Here is a 22,440-nt window from a genome sequence, read left to right as displayed (position 1 = left end):
TCTAGTTCGTTAGAGCTTTCTTGAGTACTTTTTCAGCAGGGCATTTCTGAGGCAGCCAGGCTATCCTGGGTGGCCTCCTCTTCAATTTTCCACGGTGGCGGTGGTCGCTATGCATGACGTGTTACTCGTTAGTTCAGAATTTGGTTCTGAGCTGCGCATTATGTATAGATATGTGTTTAGCGACTTGATCTTAACTGTATATCTGTGACTCTGGTGCCTCATCACACAAATATTGTTCGGACCCAGGTTCCGAAGGCGAGAAAGCAGTGCGCTCTTGAAGGCGGCCCTCCTGTACAACGGCGCTGACCACCTACATGCTGCTTTAGTGCTTTGTCAACGGTGAGCCACTTCCTTCCCCAACAATAGTCTCATTCGAAGGCCCAGTTAGCTTGGTTTACGCAACTCTCTGCCGTAGAACATCAACAATAATAGGAGGAAGGAGCAGGATTAATATTAGTAGTTTTATTACCGTTGATGACATTGTGGAGCTATTATCAGTCAACTAGTTACACATAGTTAATGCAAGTCAAGTGTTGACCTGTTTTGTGGGACCACGAACGAGCAAATTTTCTATTTATAGAAGAAATTAAAGTTTACCTAGTGAGAAATAGTTGATACACTGTGACTTAATTTGCAAGCTGTATTGAACCTAAACAGAGGGCGAGTTTAGAGAACGATACTATCCTAGTAGTAGCGTAAATTATGTATTCATAGGTTTTGTCATGACGCCCAGATTTTGCGTATGCTTTCCACATCAAATAATTTCGATAGCATAATAGTAGCGCGACAATCTACTATAGCGATCGGAGAAAGAAGAGCGCCGTATGTTCATTCTCATGTGGAGAACACCATGCCATCGAGTCCACCTCAAGCAGTTGCATCTGCATTCAGCTTTCCGGGACCATCGGCACCACGGTCAGCCAGCGCCAACAAATCATGACAGCGGGGAGTTCGTCTCCTGAGCCGTTTCCACATAATGGAGGACGCGGGCTGATCTTACCAGCACGTGAAAGAATCAGCATAGAACATGGCGGGTGTGCCAGCAACATTCCTGTGCCTTCAGGCGTACCGTGTTTCCATGGCCTCAAGGAATTCTTTGTCGTCAGCCAGCTCTCGGGTTAAGGCAACTGAACAGCCACTTGCACGTTACAAACGTGAGCGATCCAATGATACCTACCAACAAGCACAGCGGACGCTTCCGGAAGGCCTGGTCAGGTAACTCCGACTGCCACCACTGAAGCCGAACACGTATGTGGACACGTGGTGCACCATTAGATTCTATATTCCCTCAGGCTCACGGCAGCGGCCTTCCGACACACAGTCTCGACCACCTTCGCCATGGGACCACTCACCTTATCCCACTTCTTTGCGGCCCACATCATCAGCGTCCACCCGTGCTGCTCGTTACACGCCAACCCGAACCTCCATCCTCCATACGGCACATTCGTCGCCATCCCACCTGACACGCACTTGCTCACATCCATTTGGAAGGACAAAGCTGCACCAAACACAAACACTCTTGGCTGCTTCACGACACATGGCACTCCTTCCTTGCGCGCAGCCGCTAGCTCCCAGCCTCTTATATCGGGCGACTTCCCTCGTAGCCGCTTCAGACTACACTGCTGTCCATACAAGGAACGATTATCCAATCCGACGGCACATTGATTCCAGCATCTACCTTTAGACGAACGTATATATTATTACGCTGCGCGGTGGAGCCGAAGACGAGGAGACGAAAGAACTGATCGCGGTGCAGAAATGCCCGACTGCCTGCGATCTCGTCTCTACGACCCCTCGATCATCTTGCATAGAAATTTATCTCATCCTGTAGCAGCTTTGGTGGACAGTGCGGGGTAATCGCCCTGGACAGCCTCCGTCTACACAGCCTCCGACGAAGCCGCCGCTTCTTGGGACTACCACGTGAAGACATGGACATGAACGAACCCCAAGCAGCTGGCGGCAGCCATGACACAAGCATGCAAGATGACAGGGAGCGCCCAAGGCAAGTCATCTGCTGGATCCCTCAAAAAGAACCACGCACGTTTTGCGCGAAAGCTGACGAGGGTATCGACGACTGGCTGAGGCATTATCAAAGGGTAACCAGTCTCCATGGGTGGAACACAACAGCGCCCGACTTGCAAAACCGCGTTTTATTTCTAACCGGAACCGCACAACTCTGGTTCGATAATAACAAAAGTACGATGACAACGGGGCCACTGAAGACTCGTCGTGTATTGCCAAGGTTACGTATACTTGACAACATCACCATAGTCCCAAACGTGGACGTCTCTTCCTCCCACGACATCAGCTTGCTAGTACGTCAACTCATTAAAGAAGAATTGGCGTATTTTCAAGCACAAGGTGGATGAAGAGACGTAAGACGGGAGTACCCCCAATGCGCGCTGATGTACAAGGTTCTGAACAGCCGATACTTTGCCAACTCCAAACTGACAGCGAAATTCGGCCTTTGCATGATCGCGGCATCCTTCGCGTACCTTGGAACGTCGTCAGACTGCACTACCACAACGCCTTGCTCCCAGGTACAGCCACCCCGAGGCCCCATTTTCGGACTATCCTGTGTACCGCAAGCTAAGTATTTGCTTTAGCTGCGGAATCAGATGTGTGCGTTGAGAGACAAAGCCGGCAATATTGTTACTTATATGGATGAGGTAGTTCAAGTGGCTGAGGAGTTCTATAGAGATTTATACAGTACCAGTGGCACCCACGACGATCGTGGAAGAGAGAATAGCCTAGAGGAATTCGAAATCCCACAGGTAACGCCAGAAGAAGTAAAGAACGCCTTAGGAGCTATGCAAAGGGGGGAGGCAGCTGGGGAGGATCAGGTAACAGCAGATTTGTTGAAGTATGGTGGTCAGATTGTTCTAGAGAAACTGGCCACCCTGTACACGCAATGCTTCATAACCTCGGGTGTACCGGAATCTTGGAAGAACGCTAACATAATCCTAATTCATAAGAAAGGGTACGCCAAATACTTGAAAATTTATAGACCGATCAGCTTACTGTCCGTTGCCTACAAAGTATTTACTAAGGTAATCGTAAATAGACTCAGGAACACCTTAGACTTCAGTCAACCAAAGGACCAGGCAGGATTCCGTGAAAACTACTCAACAATAGACCATATTTACACTATCAATCAAGTGACAGAGAAATGTGCAGAATATAACCATCCCTTGTATGTAGCTGTCATTGATTACGAGAAAGCGTTTGATTCAGTCGAAACCTCAGCAGTCATGGAGGCATTACGGAATCAGGGTGTAAATGAGCCATATGTAAAAATACTGGAAGATATCTATAGGGGCTCCACAGCCACCGTAGTCCTCCACAAAGAAAGCAACAAAATCCCAATAAAGAAAGGCGTCAGACAGGGAGATACGATCTCTCCAATGCTATTCACAGCATGTTTACAGGAGGTATTCAGAGACTGGAGTGGGAAGAATGGGGGATAAAAGTTGATGGAGAATACCTTAGCAACTTGTGATTCGCTGATGATATCGCCTTGCTTAGTAACTAAGGAGACCAATTGCAATGCATGCTCACTGACCTGGAGAGGCAAAGCAGAAGGGTGGGTCTGAAAATTAATCTGCAGAAAACTAAAGTAATGTTTAACAGTCTCGGAAGAGAACAGCAGTTTACGATAGGTAGCGAGGCACTGGAAGTGGTAAGGGAATACATCTAGTTAAGGCAGGTAGTGACCACGGATCCGGATCATGAGACTGAAATAACCAGAATAATAAGAATGGGCTGGAGTGCGCCTGGCAGGCATTCTCAAATCATGAACAGCAGGTTGCCACTATCCCTCAAAAGGAAAGTGTATAACAGCTGTGTGTTACCAGTACTCACATATGGGGCAGAATCGTGGAGGCTTTCGAAAGGGTTCTGCTGAAATTGAGGACGACGCAACGAGCTATGGAAAGAAGAATGATAGGTGTAACGTTAAGGGATAAGAAAAGAGCAGATTGGGTGAGGCAACAAACGCGGGTAAATGACAGCTTAGTTGAAATCAAGAAAAAGAAATGGGCATGGGCGGGACATGTAATGAGGAGGGAAGATAACCGATGGTCATTAAGGGTTACGGACTGGATTCCAAGGGAAGGGAAGCGTAGCAGGGGGCGGCAGAAAGTTAGGTGGGCGGATGACATTAAGGCGTTTGCAGGGACAACACGGCCACAATTAGTATGTGACCGGGGTAGTTGGAGAAGTATGGGAGAGGCCTTTGCCCTGCAGTGGGCGTAACTAGGCTGATGATGATGATGATTGTCGCCGACGGCAACAGCAAGTTTCGGGCCTACCCTGTTATCAATCAGGAGGCCAATTCAGCGCGCCAGGGCAGACCGCTGCGCTTCGTCAACGACAACCGCGTGAACATGCATCCCGGCGTGAGTCTCCAGCTTCCGACCGCAGCCTTGTCGCTCATTCACACCGGCGAATCGGAAGTCGCGCGGCCATTTGCTACTCGCAATCAAAAAGCGACCGAAGGCGACAGATGTTCACATCGGCAAGCCCGGCTGAGCGCAACACGCAAGTCGCAATCCCGGAGATTATCGTTCTCACCGAAAACTCTCGGAATCTACGCAGAATTCGCCGCGACGCGGGTGCAGGCCGGATGTAGAAACATGAAAGATCACTTCTGGTGCGACGTTGATCAGGTTTGCGACCACGGTCGCACGACTGAAAAATCGAGGAGCGAGCGAGTAGCCCGAAATTGTCGCTTTTCGAGAAAAGCCACCGTTGGCGACTATTTGCAACTGGTCGCTTTGCGACCAACTAGTCCGCTCGACCGCTGTCAGTTGCCACTGTGAATGAGCCTTTACTCCCCCTTCGACCAGCTAGCGTCGCTCGCGATCAGCTCACCGTCACTTGAACGAAAAAAACCAGTCAAAAACACAAAGGACAAGAGGAGAAGTTCACATCACAACGACTGGACTATCAACTGAGGTTTATTAGAACCGGTATAGTACCAGCAAGGCCAGCAGAGCATGCGCAACCGCAGCATCACTTATCACATAGCATGAAAAGACAAGCACCGCTTCTATCGGGACCGACATAGAAATTCAAATTCTTTTTCATGTAAGCGCTCCTACTCGCCGTCACTCACTTTCGCCACCATTCCAGCTGGGAAACTAGCTTATGCGACAAACGGAGGTGAGGTCGCGGGATGGTCAAGCAGTCCTGCTTTTCTCGCCCTGCGCAAAAACAAAGTTTGTGTCTGTGTTGATGGTTCAAGTACCATCCTCAGTCGATACCGACGCTAAAGTTTGTGAAATGACTGTTCTGTTTAAGAATAGTCCTAGAAACTAAATGATGTTCGCGTGGGAATAAAAGATTACTTTTCCTGCAGTTGGCGGCGAACTTCTGCGCACCGCTGGAGTTTGTTCTGCTATAGTGAGTGTGGTGTGGATGGACAAGATTTTCCAGAAGAATATGTTATTTTGGAACACACTACCCACGATATCATCCTTGGAATTGAATTCTTGGTTAATGTCGTACGATGCTAGACTGTGGGGCTGGTGAAATTTTTCTTCGCAGTCACGTGATAACACCCACACCAGCAGTATCTGGCGTGGACAAGCTGAGTGCATTTTCTCTGTATTACAATTTCCTTTTACCGGCTTGGACAGCGGCATTTGTTCCGGCGAATTCCACGCATGGCCCTCCGCATTGCTGCCATGGTTTAATTGAGCAGTACTCGCATACTCTGTCGAAGAAAGATTTACTAATTCCTCGATCCATTATAGAATGTGTAGATGGTCATGTTGACGTGTAGATGGAGAACACGTCATTGGTGGAAGTTTTACTGCCGACAGGACACAAGCTGGCCACTTCTACTCCGAAGCAGCCGTCAGTATTGACGCCGTTGACGTGTCTACCGATGCGAGGGCAGCAAATTGCGACTACTCCATTGAATTCTACCGCATGATGAACAAATCGCTGTAAACTTCAGAGAGGAAAGAATTGCAAAAGGTGCTCGTCCGCTTTGTGCTAGTATTCGATTTCGGCCAAGATGAGCGTCCAATTTCGCTTCCTGACTCGCCAACGCAAGACTGATTAAGCACGTGCCAAGCAACGCCTATTCGCCAGAAGCCGTACCGCGTCTCTCCCGCAGAACGGAAAGTAATCACTGAGCAAGTTCAAGAAATGTTGCGAAATGGCGTTGTCCAGGGGTCTTGCAGTCCCTGGCAGCTCCACTTTCTTGCGGATTTTGTGTTGATTATCGAAGGCTTAACGAAGTTACAAAGAAGCACGTATACACTTTACTATGCATCGACGGTACTATTGACTGCCTTCATGCAGCCTCCTACGTCTCCTCTGTTGACTTACGATCGGGATACTGTCAAATACCCATGCACCCGACAGATAAAGCAAAAAGTGCGTTTGTGACGCCAGGCGGTCTCTTCGAGCTTAATTTCTATCAATGCTGGTGCTATGCAATGCACCAGGAACATTTGAAAGCTTTATGGACACAGTGCTGCGCGGATTGAAATGGGAGACCTGCATGTGCTACCTCGATAACGTAATCAGATTTGGTGTCATACCGGATCGCATGCAAAACGCTAGACTGATTTCAAACTCAAAGAAGTGTTACTTTGGTGAGTGCCAGACTCTCACGCTCGGTTTTGTCGTCGACAAAGTGGGTATTCGACCTTACCATTAAAAGATTGCTGCAGTGGGCAATTTTTTTATTTTTATTTAGCAAATACTGCCGGCCTGTATTACAAGCCTTAGGCAGGAGTGGGGTACAGAAGTAACAGGAACAAAGAAATCGTACATTGCAACAAAAGAAGCAAACAACGAGACTCGGCTGGAGTGCAAAACACAGTAGAATGAAAAAACAAAACACTCGATTCAAAACGAATTGCATCTGTGCCCTATTGTTCACTCAGGGCTTGTAAAAACAAGTTGACCGTTTCGGAACTGACCACGTTTCCAGGCAGATCGTTCCATTGAACAATTGTGCGGGGAAAAAATGAGTATTTAAAAACATTTGTTTTGCACAAAATTGCGCCGACTTTTTTGGAATGATAAGAACGCGTAGGGCGGTGGGAAAAGGGGTCAACTAGAATGCCTTCCTCTAGTTTTATTGTATTATGACAATACAAGTAAAATAATTTTAGTCGTTCGCGGTGACGTCGGATGTCCAACTGTTCGAGTCCTGCGGTGTGCAGCAGGGCTGTTGGGCTTATACTCCAGCTGTAACATGTAAATATGAACCTGACTGCTTTGCGTTGGACATTTTCTAGTTTCACTTTGTTACTTTCGGTCCAGGGATCCCATACTGCAGCAGCATATTCTAATAGTGGTCGTACATAGGTTTTATAGCTAAAAGCTTTATTTCTTGAGTAGATTGAGCTAGTGTTCTCCTCAAGTAATGCAGTTGTCTTAGGGCTTTTTTTTTCGATATACGAGATATGTGCATTCCATCGAAGATCAGAGGTTATGTGAATTCCTAAGTATTTAAAGGTTTTTACGACTAAGAGAGGTTTGTTGGCTATGCGATATGTAAAACTTAAGGGATTCTTTTTCCGTGTGACAGTCATTGCTACGGTCTTTTTCAAATTCACAGTCATTTGCCACGTCGAGCACCAGTTTTCAATTGTAGATAGCGAATCGCTTAAAAGAAGTTGATCGTTAGGACTAGAAATTTCTTGATAAATTATACAATCATCAGCGAAAAATCGCAGTTTAACATGTATGTTTTCAGCAATGTCGTTAATGAACACTAGAAAGAAAAGGGGACCTAGGACAGAGCCCTGCGGAATACCGGAATCCACTGGGACCGCATCAGAAAGGACACCATCGACAACTACACTTTGACGCCTGTGAGAAAGATAGGCTTCAATCCACGAGAGAAGGCAATCGTGTTTTAATATGGGTTTTAATTTTAACAATAACTTATGATGTGATACGCGGTCGAACGCCTTCTCGAAATCAAGAAAAATTATATCGACTTGACTTTGCCTATCTAATGCTGCTGTCAGGTCGTGGACATTTGCCATCAGTTGAGTAATAGTGGAAAGATCGCGACGGAACCCATGTTGTCGGTTATCGATAACGTGATTCTCCTCAAGAAAATCGGTTATGTGTTTACAGATGATGGGTTCTAGCAGCTTTACGGAAGTACACAGAAGAGAAATCGGCCTGTAGGAAGAAGCTGTTGATGGGTTTTGTTCTTTAGGAATCGGAGTGATTTTTGCGAATTTCCAATCTAATGGCAACTCTGAACGTTTTATCGATTTCTTAAAAACTAATGTTAAGTACTTTGCACACCACTCAGCATAACGGACTAAAAAGGTGTTGGGTATTTCATCGATACCTGGCGACTTCTTGGTGTTTATGTTGAGCAGAAGAGCTAACACGCCTTCCTCAGTTACACAAATGTCAGTGATTGGAGGTAAATCAACCATGGAATAGGACTGTGGTGCGGAACCGTCGTCATGTGTGAATACCGAACTAAAGTACTGGTTGAGCGCCTGTGCAATTTCTAACTTGTCGTGCGTAGTCGCGCTATCTGTAGAGAGGCCAAGAACCGTTTTCCTGCGCGGCGCGAGATATCGCCAGAACTTACTTGGATATGAGACAGTCCTTTGTCATCCATGGATTGCTGCTGCGCACTATTTTCCGTTTTCTTGGCACAAAATCAGTTATGCATCGGTGAACTAAGTTTTTGAAGAAAACCCACATGTGCTCAACAGAAGAACTCTGTGATTCATACAAACCAGAAAAAGAAGAAAACGAACGGTATAGCTCATCTAAAATATCGACGTCACTTGCACGTGAGAACAAGGGAATAACTATCTCTTTCTTTTGAAGCTTTGGTGTAGTGTGCAGTTCCAAGGTTAGATTGAGCATTTTGTGGTCTGATATTCCTTCTAAGACATCCACATGGGGGTTACGGCGTAGCAGGTTGGCGGTAACAAGGAAGAGGTCCAGAGTTGACTGTGAGCAATTTTGTACGCGGGTGGGCTCAGTGACTAGCTGAGTCAGATTATGCAAGAGCACCACATCGAGGAATGATTGACAGGCACTAGTTAAAGCCTCTGGAGTATCGGTTAACCAATTTATTGACGGAAAGTTGAAATCCCCTGTCAACAACAAGTTAGCAGAACGGATTTCATTTTGGCATAAGAATTCGTTAATCTTTTCTACAAATGTATTATTGGAGCTCGGAGCCCGATAAAATCCCCCAATTATTAAATGGAATTCCTCTAGGAATACTTTCACTATTACATTTTCTAGCCCGTCAATGTTTGGTAACCTTGACACTCGCAGAGTTACTTTGTATATTATTGCGACGCCACCACCGCGACCATTTCTGTCACTCCGGAAAATATTATAACTACACGGTGTTACTTCGCTGTCATAAATATCTGGATGTAACCACGTTTCTGTCACTACTGCAACGTGAGGGTGATGCGCTAGGTTAATGCTGTCGAAGTCAGTTAATTTGTTCGCTATACTTCGGGCATTGACATTGATGCACCGGAACGTCTTTTTAGGGCAATCATTTATTCATTGTGTTCGTTTTACACTGCGGCTATCTTGAACAATTGGAACCCTTTTCATCAAAGTGCTGTCCCATCGAAACATGTCATCATCTATCTTATTCTTATCGTATACAAGTTTCACTTTCCTGCCTTTTTTTCTGTCCTCAGCTGCACTCGCCCAGAGGTTTTTTATAATTGTTCTTGTAGGAGCGGAAAAATCCTCAGACACAGAGATTTCGGTTCCCTTAAATTTATGAGAATTTTTAAGTACATTCACTTTTTCGCATTGATTGAACATTTTAAGAATTATTGGACGAGATTTGTTTGCTTGTTTATGCCCTAGCCTATGGATTCTTTCTATCGAGGAGACCTGTAGGTCCAACTTGTCCCGAAATAGGTTCACCACTGTCTCAGAAAGTGTTGCCGAAGTTTCAGATACCTTTTCGCTAATACCAAATGAGATAAGATTATTGCGGCGGCTTCTATCCTCAAGGTCGACCAGTTTCCTTTCAAGACTTTGGACAGTGCTTTCGAAATCGGCAATTTTAGAGCCTAGTTCTTTTACAGTTGGCATAGATTCTTCCACCTGTTTTAACTGAACTTCTATTGAACCCAACCGTTTTTGCATGGTTTTCTGGCCTTCGAGTAGCTGACGAAGCAGTTCCTCAGTAGTACCGGGCCCAGGGTTACACTCAACGTCCCCGCAGAGCATGAGAAGAGCGACAAAAACATTCCGTAAGTGCGAAAATAATGTAGACACATTGTGAGGGCACACCAGCTGGACGAAACAACGATCACTCGTTCGAATAGAACCATAATTGTTACTAACCTGCGTGAAAAGCAGGAATGGTTTCATCGCGATGTTGTGGGACTGCAAGCCGGTGTGCCCACTGAAGGGATCCCAGACCGGGCTATTCCTTATGTAGAGTGAAGACGACGACGATGAAGGGGGCGGTGTCCAGCTGTCGGTGCCGACTTGATGCGGCAGTTCTTGTGGGCAGACTCCGTTCGAGTGAGCTGAGCAAACTCGACACACAGCTTCATTCGTTGCACTGGCCGTCTCTGTCGTTCCAAGTAGCAATACCTGCGTGAAAAGCAGGAATGGTTTCATCGCGATGTTGTGGGACTGCCAACCGGTGTGCCCACTGGCCAAACGAAGACCAATTTGGCCAACCGAAGACAGCGAAAGACTTTTGCAGTTTTTTTGGCCTCTGCTCGTACTTTCGCCGGTTTCTTAAGAAGTACGCCCAACTTGCTCACCCACTCACATGCCTCCTTCAAAAAGACAACTACTACGTATGGAATACAGGGTGCAAGGATGCGTTTCGTCAGCTGAAGTATTTACTAACTTCTGGGCCATTCTTGCCCCATTTCAATCCTGAGGCCACGACTGCGCTACACACATACAATAGCGGTTGGGCGTTGGCGCCGTCCTCCTTCAACTTCGCCATGGGCGCCAGCACGTCGTTGCGTACGCAAGTCGGACACTGACGAGAGTGGAGCGAAATTACACTGTAACCGAATTGGAGTGCCTAGTAGTATTCTTTGCCATCCAGAAGTATTGGTCCTATGTGTACGGTCGCCATTTCAATATAGTGATGGATCATCATTTCATTTGCTGGCTTGTTGAACTGCGTGAACCATCTGGACGGCTGGCATGTTGGGCATTACGCTTTTTGTTGGCTACAGGAGCGATCGGTATCATACCGACGCCGACTCGTTGTCTCGTCTCCCATCTCCACACTCCAACGCCAACGATGACGACTTTGACGACTATCTTGCCAACATTACCGACTTTCTTGACCTCAGCACTTTTAAATGTGAACAACGTCGTGATCCTGCACTCATACCCCTATGGGATGCGGCCCGCACGTCAGTTCAGACAACGCACTTCACGCTGCGTGACAGCCTGCTTTACGAAAAGAATTATTCTGCTGAAGGTCCTTCCTTGCTCCTAGTCGTTCCCCAACGCTTCGGTACTGCTATTCTCCGCGCCATGCACGATGACATCACATCGGGTCACCTTGGCTTTGCTCGCACGCTTCATCGATTACACCAGCATTACTGGCCGAAGCTATGGCAGAGCACAAGACCGTACTTTGCGAGCTTCCCAGGTTGCCAATGTCATAAGAAGCCGGCGACCCTTCTTGTATGCTTTTTACAACCAGTGAAACGATGTACCTTAACATTTGAAAACATTGGTATTGATTTGCTCGGCCCCCTTCCCAAGAGGTCTACCGGCCGTCACTGGATATTTGTGTGCTTCAACTACTTGACGTGCTATACTGAGACTGCGGCGCTTACCTCTGCTACTGCCACCGATGTGTCGTGCTTTCTGCTTCATTCTGTCATCCTGCATCATGGCGCTCCACGTGTTGTTATACGTTACCGTGGACGTTAATTCACGGCCGACGTTGTTGAAGAACTGATGCGCTTTGCGGCTCTGCTTATTGCCATTCAACGCCGTAACACTTATAAACAAAGGGCCTCACCGAACATACGAATATACCGAACACTTACCAACATGTTGTCGCTGTACGTCTCAGCTGATTACAGGAATTGGGATGCCATGCTGCCTTTTGTCAAGTATGCATACAATACAGCCATGCACGATGCAATGGGAATGCGCTTTCTATCTGTTGAACGCTCGCAGGCGCCAAACGTTCTTGAACACAATTTTGCCATTTACACTGACCGAACACACATCCATTCCGCAGACATTACATCGTGCCGAAGAAGTGCGCTGGCTAGCTAGCTTAAAACCACAGTTTTCGCAATTTTCAACCACGGCACGCTGTGGCGCCCTGCATGTACGTGTCACCTTTTCTCCTGGCAATCATCTGTTACTGTAAACACCTCTAGCGAAGAAAGGCTTGTATCGCAAGTTTAACTCAATGTACAGTGGCCCATTCGTGATATTCAGCCGATTAAGTGACTTCAACTATGTCATGCAAAAGTTGACCGCCAATAATCGCCGGTCGCGGAAGAATGAAGTGGTTCATGTGGCCCGCCTGAAGCGCTACCATCATAGCCGTACTACCAATTACGTGTGTCCCTAATCGGTTCAGAAAATGCCTGATTGCCTGCGATCTCGTCTCTACGCCACCTCGGTCATCTTGTAAATAAATCCATCTATATATATATATATATATATATATATATATATATATATATATATATATATATATATATATATATATATATATATATATATATATATATATATATATATACATATATCAGCCCGATTCCCTATGAGGCCGCGCATGACCATGCTCGCAAAAACAGCACATGTGGGGATTTCCCTGGTCCAAACGAGCGCTTAAATATGATCGGAGCGTTAGGCGCGACTCAGTTAAGGCAGTTACGGTACGCCGACATGCATCTCTGTGGAAGCAGGACTGGATAGGCGCCGTGCTATACTGAAACTACTTGACACCAACTTGTAGTACTGGGTTGGTCATATAGCAACTTACAGCACGGTCTGTATACGTGCTGTCCACTCAAATCAACCTGACCTTACCTGAAGTCCCACCCTAGGCTTCATAGGGGGAGATATGACAAACTGTAGCCAATATTTTTAGTTGCAGAGATGTACATATTCCGCATTCACGCGTTTCGCAAGTGATGATGATTTGGATTTTAATGGCGCGGCAGCGTGCAGTTAGTAATGCGCCAAGTGAGAAAAAGAAGGACCGTCGTGGAAGCTTTTCTGCCTGAAACCAAAGGTTACATATTGAAAACCAGTACATTTCTTGATAAACCTCTGCCAGCAGCCCTTTAAACGCCTGTCTCGTCAAATAATAATTAAGGACCGTCTATTTCAATGACGAAAATTAAATGGTCACCTTCAGAGCTTTTGTCTGTAGGAATTTTATAAACCGGGAATGGGCTAAAGAAATACACAACTGAAATACTTTTGTGTATAGACAACTTATAGCTCGAAAACAGTCTAAAAGGAAGAGATATATAAAGACTGTTTTCTACAATAATCTTATGAAGTGGATTTGGACAAAAAGCAATATATGCCTTATCAACACTTCTGCGTAGAGAATGGATAAACTGGGAGTAGACAAAAATAATGAAGACGTAATTTATGTCGACTTTCGTCTATAGACTAAGAAGGAAGAAAAACGAAATAAATACTGCATCGACGTTTGCGTTTAGGTAGTCTACAGAGCGGGTATAGACAAAAGAAGCAAACACTTCATCGATTTCTGTTATATGCATAAATAGCATGGGAGTACACAAAAAAGGAAATACACACCTTATCCCCCTCTTCTACAGACTGAGGTGTTATTGTGGCATTAGCCAATATTATTATTTTTTTTTTCGCGACAGACGTGGACGACAACCGATTTTATTTTGCTCAGTCTTGCTCATCTCATCCTGCGACGCGCTCACCCGTTCTTACAAAAATGTGCCCGTAGAAATACCATCAGATACATTTTATTGTGACCCCTTATGGATATAACTGCTTTACAGGTAAAAAATTACAGCGCCCAAGAACAAAGCTTATATGTATCATGCTGCATTGCTAACCGCAGTGGTCGCTGTTTGAGCGATTCCATCGACCTCATGCCGGAAGCTAACAAAGACATCGCATAGTGATTTCTGGTTTACTACACTTCATATGCATGGGAGCGATGACTGTGGCAGACAAAAATATTTTGTAATGATTGGAGCTTCCATTTTCAGGGGTTTTATTAGGTCGCACGCTCGTGGCCATTTTTATGCTTAACGCCAGGTAATCACATAGTGAAAATATTTTCTGATTAACGCTGGAAATTCACAAATGCCGCTGCTCATCATCGAGTAAAAACAGATAGGCAAAATAATCAACAAGTTGCACACACCGTGACTGTTAATAAAGGTCACATGTTTGCGCAAAGAAGATAAATGTTTGCGTCTGCATAGCAAAAAGCAGGGACAGTTGGTTGAGCTAATGTTAACATATTAGAATAGCGCCAGAAACGCAGACAGAGGAAAGAAGCCGTCACGTTGTTTCCTTTGTCTGCGTTTCTAGCGCTGTTTTGTAGTTATGCTGGTGCATACTGTAGTTATAGCCGAACCGGAAGACGATACATCACTCTTAAAGGGCCCCTCACCATGTCTATCCATTTTCAGCTGACAGACGCAGAGCATACAATGCGTGCTAACAATCGTGTTTGCAAAGAATTATATCGCTAGGCGCCGCTGAAAGACCTGAAATTTCAATCCTAACGCCGATGCCTTCTACACTCGCGGCGAATACGCTAGGGGAGGGACAGTGACGTGGTCGGGCTCCTGCGCCTACGTAATCGTCTCCGCAGTCTGATGTCGCTCGTGGTGACACGTGACTTCGAGAATTATTCAAGACAACGTATATTATATGTGCGATGTGTTGTTTGAATTGACAATGATTAGATAAATATTAAAACGCACGAACGGAATCTGTGCGTGTTTTTCTTGTTTTTTGTTTTGTTTTACTTCGCATCGAAGCAAGAGAGATGTACTTCCGCTTCCTTTGCTTGTTCCCACGGTTGTGCGGTCACGTGCGCATGTGCCAAAACTATGCCCATTTCTACCATGTTCCAGCGCGTGATCACGCCCTGCGATCCGCGTGTTCTGCCTCAGTATTCCTGTGGCACAGAATTATAGAGGTCTGCACGCCAAGTTTCATGCTACACGCCAGCGCTCCTTTCTCCCCTGGCGGAATGATTTCACATCCAACGGGTGTAGGTTTCCGCCGCCGCTTCTCTTCGCTATCGAGCCCGCGTTCAGTTCGAGCGGCGTGCGAAATTTGTCTTGTTTGCGACGGCGCCTCTTCTGATGACGGTAAATTAATATTGTGTTGTTAACTGTCACAAAAGGGTTGACGCCACCAGTCAAATTCTGCCGATTCACAAGAAAATGGTACGAAAAAGCAGAAGACAGACATGGATTGCTGCGGTGCGCCGAAACAAGTAAACCGCTAACAAACGAAGCGAGCTCCTTTATTGATCACTCGTGAGTGTATGACGGTTTTTATATTTAACCACCCACATGAATTTCACAATTACTCCGTATATAATCCTTTTGTTCATATAAAAATTTTGAGTTCTTCGACCAGCGCTTGTCATGTCTCTTCTCTCGTGTTTCCTTTGTGCGTGCGCTGGCAAACAATGGAAATTATTTCTGTTGTATGCGCTAGCAGTGACCTAAGTTCACGCGTGCAGAGAAATTGAATATGTGTGCGACGCATTGAGCATGACCGGAGTTCATTCCTGCATCACCGCTGCACCGATAGATCGAGTTACTGGACGATACAAGCCCGCGTCTTGGTCACGCCGGCATTGCTGAAGCAAGAATGATAAATAATACTTTTAACTTCCGTCTCTTGAGCACTGTTAAAACATTGCCAAGCTATTTACATTGCTGCCTCTATTCTATACTGTAGGGGACGTACTAGTTAAAGTTGTGTGCGCATGTCGTAGTTGTGCTATGCGGCGATATGTTTTGTTTATTTCTGCACAGTCTCGATGGAAGTCCGTTGTCGCCATCAGGGACAAGACGGATTTGTAGCAAACATATTGCGGGAAACTGCAAAAATGATTTTAACTAACAGGCATCGTATGTGCCCACGATTTTTGCGGCGGTACATACGATGTCGTTTCCAGTTACCTGCGCAGTGTCACCTACATGGCTAAGCAGACGCTACCTGTAAGGTCGCTCTGATTGTTCATCTTCTTAAGTGTCACGAATCGGCCTTGTGCTTTGTGTATAGAGAGGGGGTTCACTTCCCCCCATGTCAGCGGAGTGACAGTTGCTGTGTTATGTGGGGTCACAGGCAACGCGCGGGGTTGGGTGACGCGTCGCGGCAGGCGCCAGGCGGGCGAGTGACGATTCTGGGAAGTCGGTATTGTGCGCATGGTGTTGGCAGTCCGCCGACGGTCACACAGACCAGCCTTGAAACGGACCGCTGTACAAGGTATTGTGGGTCTGGCGCCCGAGTGCCTGACTAATTGGAGGCGCCGCCGAGGTTAAGGACTTAGCAACTCTGACCCCGTGCCGCATGCAGTGAGCATGGACCTAATCTGCTACGCGTCCGGAACGCAATCGCCAGCCTTGTTGTTGGGTGCAACTGCCTGTGTGGTGTCGAAGGCCAGCTTACCGTGAACGCTGTAGGAATGCGGTGCACACGTAAAGAGTGCATTCGGACGACGGTGTCTTGGAAACACGCACTCGGAGAACTTTGTCTTGTAGACAATAAGTTTGAAGGACAAGGAGGGCCATCCGTCTCCCACACGGCCACACTTTGACTACAGCGGCACTTGGTGGTGTCGATGCCCCTGCTTCCGAGACATTTGCGGCCTAGACGCCGTTGGGATTTGAAACGGTCTAGCGATAACTTGTTCGGGCCTGGCGTGTTTTGCTGAGCCAGTCACTAACTACGGAAAAATGAGAGGGCAACGGAGTTTTGGCGAAGAAGGAAAACAGCTTTGTTTTCCAATATGTTTATTTTTGAGAGTAAGCCCATCCCGGTGGGTTGTGGCTTAACAATCGGTTGACTCTGATTGGCAACTGAACCTGTGGGACGGGCCAACGGCCCTACCGCCTTTTTTTCTTTGTATATTTGGGCTATAAAATCGGGACGACATGCTGTCCTTCAGACTTGGCTGAAATCAGGATTGCTGATAGATCAGTGAGCCTCCGTACTATGTACGTTAAAATGAGTCTGGGCTCTAACAGTCATTGAGACTGTCGAAGAGTGAGACTTTGTTTCTCAATTGTTCAAATTTGTAATGTATTTGCTTTACCTGCCATGTATATAGAAAAGTTTGCGTATAAATATTTCTTGTACATCTGATCTCATCGTTTCCTGCCTGCGTTTGATCAACAACTGCCGATCATCGTCCGAGAAGCTTCAAGTTCCAACGGTGAAGCGAGGACGGAGAACGAACGAAACATTATTTATTTATTTATTTATTTATTTTAAATACTTTCAAGGCCCGTAGGCGCTACAGAAAGGAGTGGTACATATACATAGAAAAAATGCAGATGAATGAATAAAACATTTGTTAGATGGCTTGGAGAACAGCAGTCTTGAACCCCGATGAGTCTATAATAGTAGCGACCGATGCGGGGAGGTGGTTCCAGTCATTGCAGGTGCGAGGTAAAAAAGAGTAATAGTACGCGTTCGTGCGACAAGATGGCACGAAAACTTTATAAAGGTGATCGCTGCGGGATGAAAAGTAGGAAGGACGAGTAAGAAGTTTTGCTTTTAATACCGGGTTGTGGTAAATCTTGTGGAAAAGGCAGAGGCGACTGTATGCACGACGTACTGAAAGCTCCGGTATGTTAAGGGTTTGCTTCATGAGTGTTACGCTAGCATGACGAGAGCAATTAGATAGAATAAAGCGGCACGCGCGGTTCTGAATGGCTTCGAGGGAGAGGGTTAGTGATATTTGAGGGGGATCCCAGATGGCCGAGGCATACTCTAATTTTGATCGAACGAGTGTTTTGTAAAGCGTCAGTTTTAAAGATGAAGGAACCGCGTAAAAGTTTCTGCGTAGGTAGCCTAGTGTGCGATTAGCGTTAGAAGTTATAAATTCAACATGCTTGTGCCATGATAGATCGTGAGTGATGTAAAGGCCGAGATACTTGTAAAAATTAACTTGACTGAGAGGAGCGCTATTCAGAAAGTGCATGCGTGTGTCAGTATTGTTAGAGCGGCGTGATATGCGCATATATTTACATTTATTTACGTTTAGTTTCATGTTCCACGCATTGCACCATTTAGATAAATTGTCAAGGTCTTCTTGTAGTTTAGTGGAATCGGCGGGGTCACTAATCCTATGATATATTACGCAGTCATCAGCAAATAGGTTAATTGAAGACGATTTCACGCAATCGTGGAGATCGTTAATATAAATTAGAAAGAGCAGAGGCCCGAGGACGGATCCCTGCGGGACCCCTGATGTAACTGATGAAAAAGCAGAGGAAGCGTTATTGGCAGTTACGTACTGAGTTCGATTGGAAAGGAAGTCCTTAATCCAGGCTAATACTAAAGGATCAATGTTAAGCTGATCGAGTTTAAGGTTTAGTAGATCATGTGTTACGGTATCAAAGGCCTTAGCATAGTCCAAGAAAATACAGTCAACGTCAAAGTTATTGTCAGATGCAGCAAAAAGATCATTAGTAAAGCAAGTTAGTTGGGTTTCGCACGAGTACATTTTTCTGAAGCCATGTTGACAGGAATGAAAAAATGAATTGGTTTCCAAAAATTCAACGAGATGAGAGTAAATGATGTGTTCCAAAAGTTTGCATGAGATGCTTGTCAATGAAATGGGACGGTAGTTCTCGGGAGCATGCGCATTGCCTGATTTTGGGACTGGAACCACCTTTCCTTTCTTCCAGTCACGCGGGAGCGAAGAATACTGCAACGACTGCGTAAAAATTTTAGAAAGAATAACAGATGAAAACACCTCAGTGCATTTCAATATTTTTGAATTAATATTAACAGGCCCACTGGCAGACGAAATCTGCAGATTATTGATTAGCCGGCTAATGCCAACCCAGTCAATTATTATGGGATCCATCACAGGGAAGTTTGAACTTGGTGCACTCGGTAAATCGACGATGATATTGGCATTAAGGAAAGAGACAAACGCCTCATTCAAAACGCTGCAACATTGATCAGATGGAACACTGGTGCCGTCAGGGTAAGTTAAGAGTACAATGTTTGTTTTAGTGCCATTAACAACACTCCAAAACTTGCGCGGACTCGTTTGAAGAAAGGAGGGCAGTGTAACATTCAAGAAGGTAGTTTTAGCGTTACTAGACATTTGGATGTACTCAGTTTCCACTTGACGGTACGTTGACCAATGAGCGGGGAGGTTTGATTGCTTAGCCCGGCGGAATAACCGTTTCTTTTTGTTGCGCAGGCGTTTAAGAGAGTTGTTAAACCATGGTGATCTAGTGTTTGAGAGTATCTTTCGTTGAGGTATATAACTGTCAATTAAAGATAGTAGTTTATTTTTGAAAAGTTGCCAGTTATCCTCAACTGAGCGTTCGTCAAAACCGAGGATGTAAGCGGCTGTGAATGATTCCATTTCTGCCGTGATAGAAGCCGTATCGGCGTGCTTGTAATCGCGAACAACCTTAAAGCTCTTTTTAGTAGAAACATGGGCACGCAAAGTGAAATGAATAATCAAGTGGTCACTTAAACCAGGGATATATGTAAGTTTCGAAACCAGATCAGGTGTAGTCGTGAAAACGAGATCAAGGATATTAGCGGAAACTGCAGTAGTACGAGTAGGTTCATCAACAAGTTGTGAGAGGTTGAAATCCGAACAAACACCAAGAAACTGTGCGCATTCCGAAGAATTTTTTGTGATAGTGGCGTTACCACTGTGCCATGATATATTTGGAAGGTTGAAATCTCCTAACAGAAAAAGAGGCAACGTGGGGTATCGCGTAACTATATTATTTAAGACGTCATGAAGTTCGTCACAGAAAGAACGGGGTGCAGTTGGGGGTCTGTAACACACGCAAAAAATGCAATCCCTATTGTCAATGGTAATGCGCACGCACACCACTTCTAAAGCTGACACGACTGGGACACTTGAGGAAGGGAGCTCTTCATTGACAGCGATCAAGACACCCCCACCGATACGAACATCGCGGTCATATCGATAAATAGCGTATTTCTTTTCACAGTCAAAGATTTCACTGCTTTGAACTTTTGCAGAAAGCCATGTTTCAGATAGAATAACAATATCAGCGGAACATGAATCAATATGAGCCGAGAGCGCTGCTCGCTTGTTGAGCACACTACGTACATTGGTAAAAAGAAGAGACACATCATTTGCATGGCGGGAAGATAGCTACGCAGACGAATTGCCAGTATTGTTTAAGGGTGGGTTGCGATTACCATGTGACTCACGAGGGGAGTCAACTTCACAAACGTTATCTGTGGATGCGCAGTAGATGTAGCGCTTTTTGTTGATGATAAGTTTGTTAAAGCGCAGTGAAAAAGGTTGACCGCTAGATTTCCCATATTCAATTAATTTTTTTCGTGACAAGCGTGTTGATCTGCAGAAGTCTTCGCCTACAGAGATGCCAGCTGTTTTCAGCTTCGCTTTCTGAGAAAGAACAAGCTCTTTGGTTTTAAAGGACGCAAATTTGACGATAACTGGGCGTGTCTTTAGTTGCACAAAAGGAACCCAGCCTGTGCGCTCTGTCGATCATATTATCAGTAATGTTCAAGCTTAGATGACGCGACAGTAGATCTTTAATACAGTCTTCGGACTGTGCCCACGTCTCGTTAGCATTGTCAGCTATGCTATAAAATAATAAATTGTCCCTTCGAGACCGATCTTCCAATTCGTCGAGCCTTGAGTTGAGTACGGCACCTTTAGTCCTAACAGTTTCATGAACAAGGCGGTTAATTTCAGTTGGCGCCGACGCATTTTCAATAGATTCAACAACAGATTCTAAAGTTACCAATCTTTCTGTAAGATCTGAAACTTTTTGCGTAAGTGCCCCTTGGTTTTCCTTTAACTCGGCCAAGGATTCCATTACTTCCGCATGACGCTTGTCAAATTTTGTCGACAAGGCAGTAATGGCGTCAAGCAGTTCCTTGTGCGCTTTGCTAGGGTCAGGCTGGGGAGGACCAGGGTTTTGTTCTATGTCACCGCTTAGCATCAGAAGTTTAACGACAAATATACAGTCATTCAAGGTATCACAAACAACACTTGGGCACGGGAAGAGCAAGAGACATCGGTTGCTTGAACGTTTACAATAAAGACATGGGGCTGCACCAACCTGCATATGAAAGCAGAAGGGGATTTTGAGCAACAACATCGTCGCTGCTCTCCCGTGCCCACTGAAGGCGGAAAGCCGATGCAAGTCCTTTAAATCCTGGCGGTAAAATGCTGTCGGTGGCAATGCTGATGCCGTGCTTGACCATGATGGGGAGGTGGCACCAGGGCAAAGCTCGTACTGGACATAATCGCTCGCTGTCGCCGAAGGTATCAAGAGCGGTGATGATAACGGCAACGGCGTCGATGCAGGGGCAGTTGGTCCAAGCGCAGGCGCGGATAGCCATCCGAAGAATAAGGCGATGAACTGCATATGAAAGCAGAAGGGGATTTTGAGCAACAACATCGTCGCTGCTCTCCCGTGCCCGCAGGCGTTTAAGAGGCATTACTCTACCCTTACGCCGCACTGCAGCCATAAAATTATTGTCAAGCATACCGATCTTCTTAAAGGCAAATAGAAGCCGCGTACAGTCTGTTCCCACTGAGATTGAAACTCGTAACGTGTTGCATCGCGAATAGGCAAGGAACGGAGTCGTGCGGCGGCAGTAGCTCGAGCAGGCGCACACGCTCGAGGGGCGGAGTCGTGATTTGCGTCATCCGCTACGGCGGCGCGCGCTGGCCGCATTGTCGGGAAGGGTGCCACTGTCAGGGTCACCGATTTCGTCGTTACTGTGGGAACTGAGCTGATATTCTTTACTAAACGTTGCGCGACGCCGAACTCTGAGTCTTTATTGGCGATAATGGAGTTCCAGAAACTTCTTTTTACAGCATGCTTCGTTTGTTCTTTCGAAAAGTCGGGATACTGAGTGCTTGCACGTATATTTCTTCACTGCGTGTGCTACCGTAATAAGCAGCAACAAGACGCACCAAGATGTGCGCGCAAGATGCTAAGTCTTTATTTGACTCGAAAGGAAAAAAAACACTCAACAATGCTAACTATGGTGGTCGAATCGATGAAACAAACGGATACGAATGAAGGAATGCTTTAGTTTAAGACATTGAGCTGGAAGTGAGTTTTCTCGACAATCATTCACAACACCAGACAGATCCTGCCCGTCGGCGGGGAATTGGACACGTCACGCTCCGAACTTCAGTTGGTATCTCGTCATGCCCCCAGCGGCAGCGATGACAGCGCTCAACATGGAAGGCAATAA

At 45.9% G+C, this 22,440-nt stretch overlaps 1 protein-coding gene across 1 annotated transcript in view; it reads left to right on the top strand.

The window, feature by feature from the left end:
• The window catches only part of LOC139061211 (calcium-activated chloride channel regulator 1-like), a 495,141-nt gene that overhangs the window by 6,348 nt on the left and 466,353 nt on the right, over window positions 1-22,440 (top strand). The window contains exon 2 of the mRNA XM_070540868.1: window positions 247-339. The gene's annotated coding sequence lies outside the window, so the exon portion shown is untranslated. The remainder of the gene's footprint in view (window positions 1-246; window positions 340-22,440) is intronic.

This window comes from Dermacentor albipictus, chromosome 6 (assembly GCF_038994185.2).
Source record: "Dermacentor albipictus isolate Rhodes 1998 colony chromosome 6, USDA_Dalb.pri_finalv2, whole genome shotgun sequence".
Lineage (NCBI taxonomy): Eukaryota > Metazoa > Arthropoda > Arachnida > Ixodida > Ixodidae > Dermacentor > Dermacentor albipictus.
The sequence above is the reverse complement of the archived record's forward strand: the minus strand, read 5'-3'. Positions and strand labels throughout refer to the sequence as shown.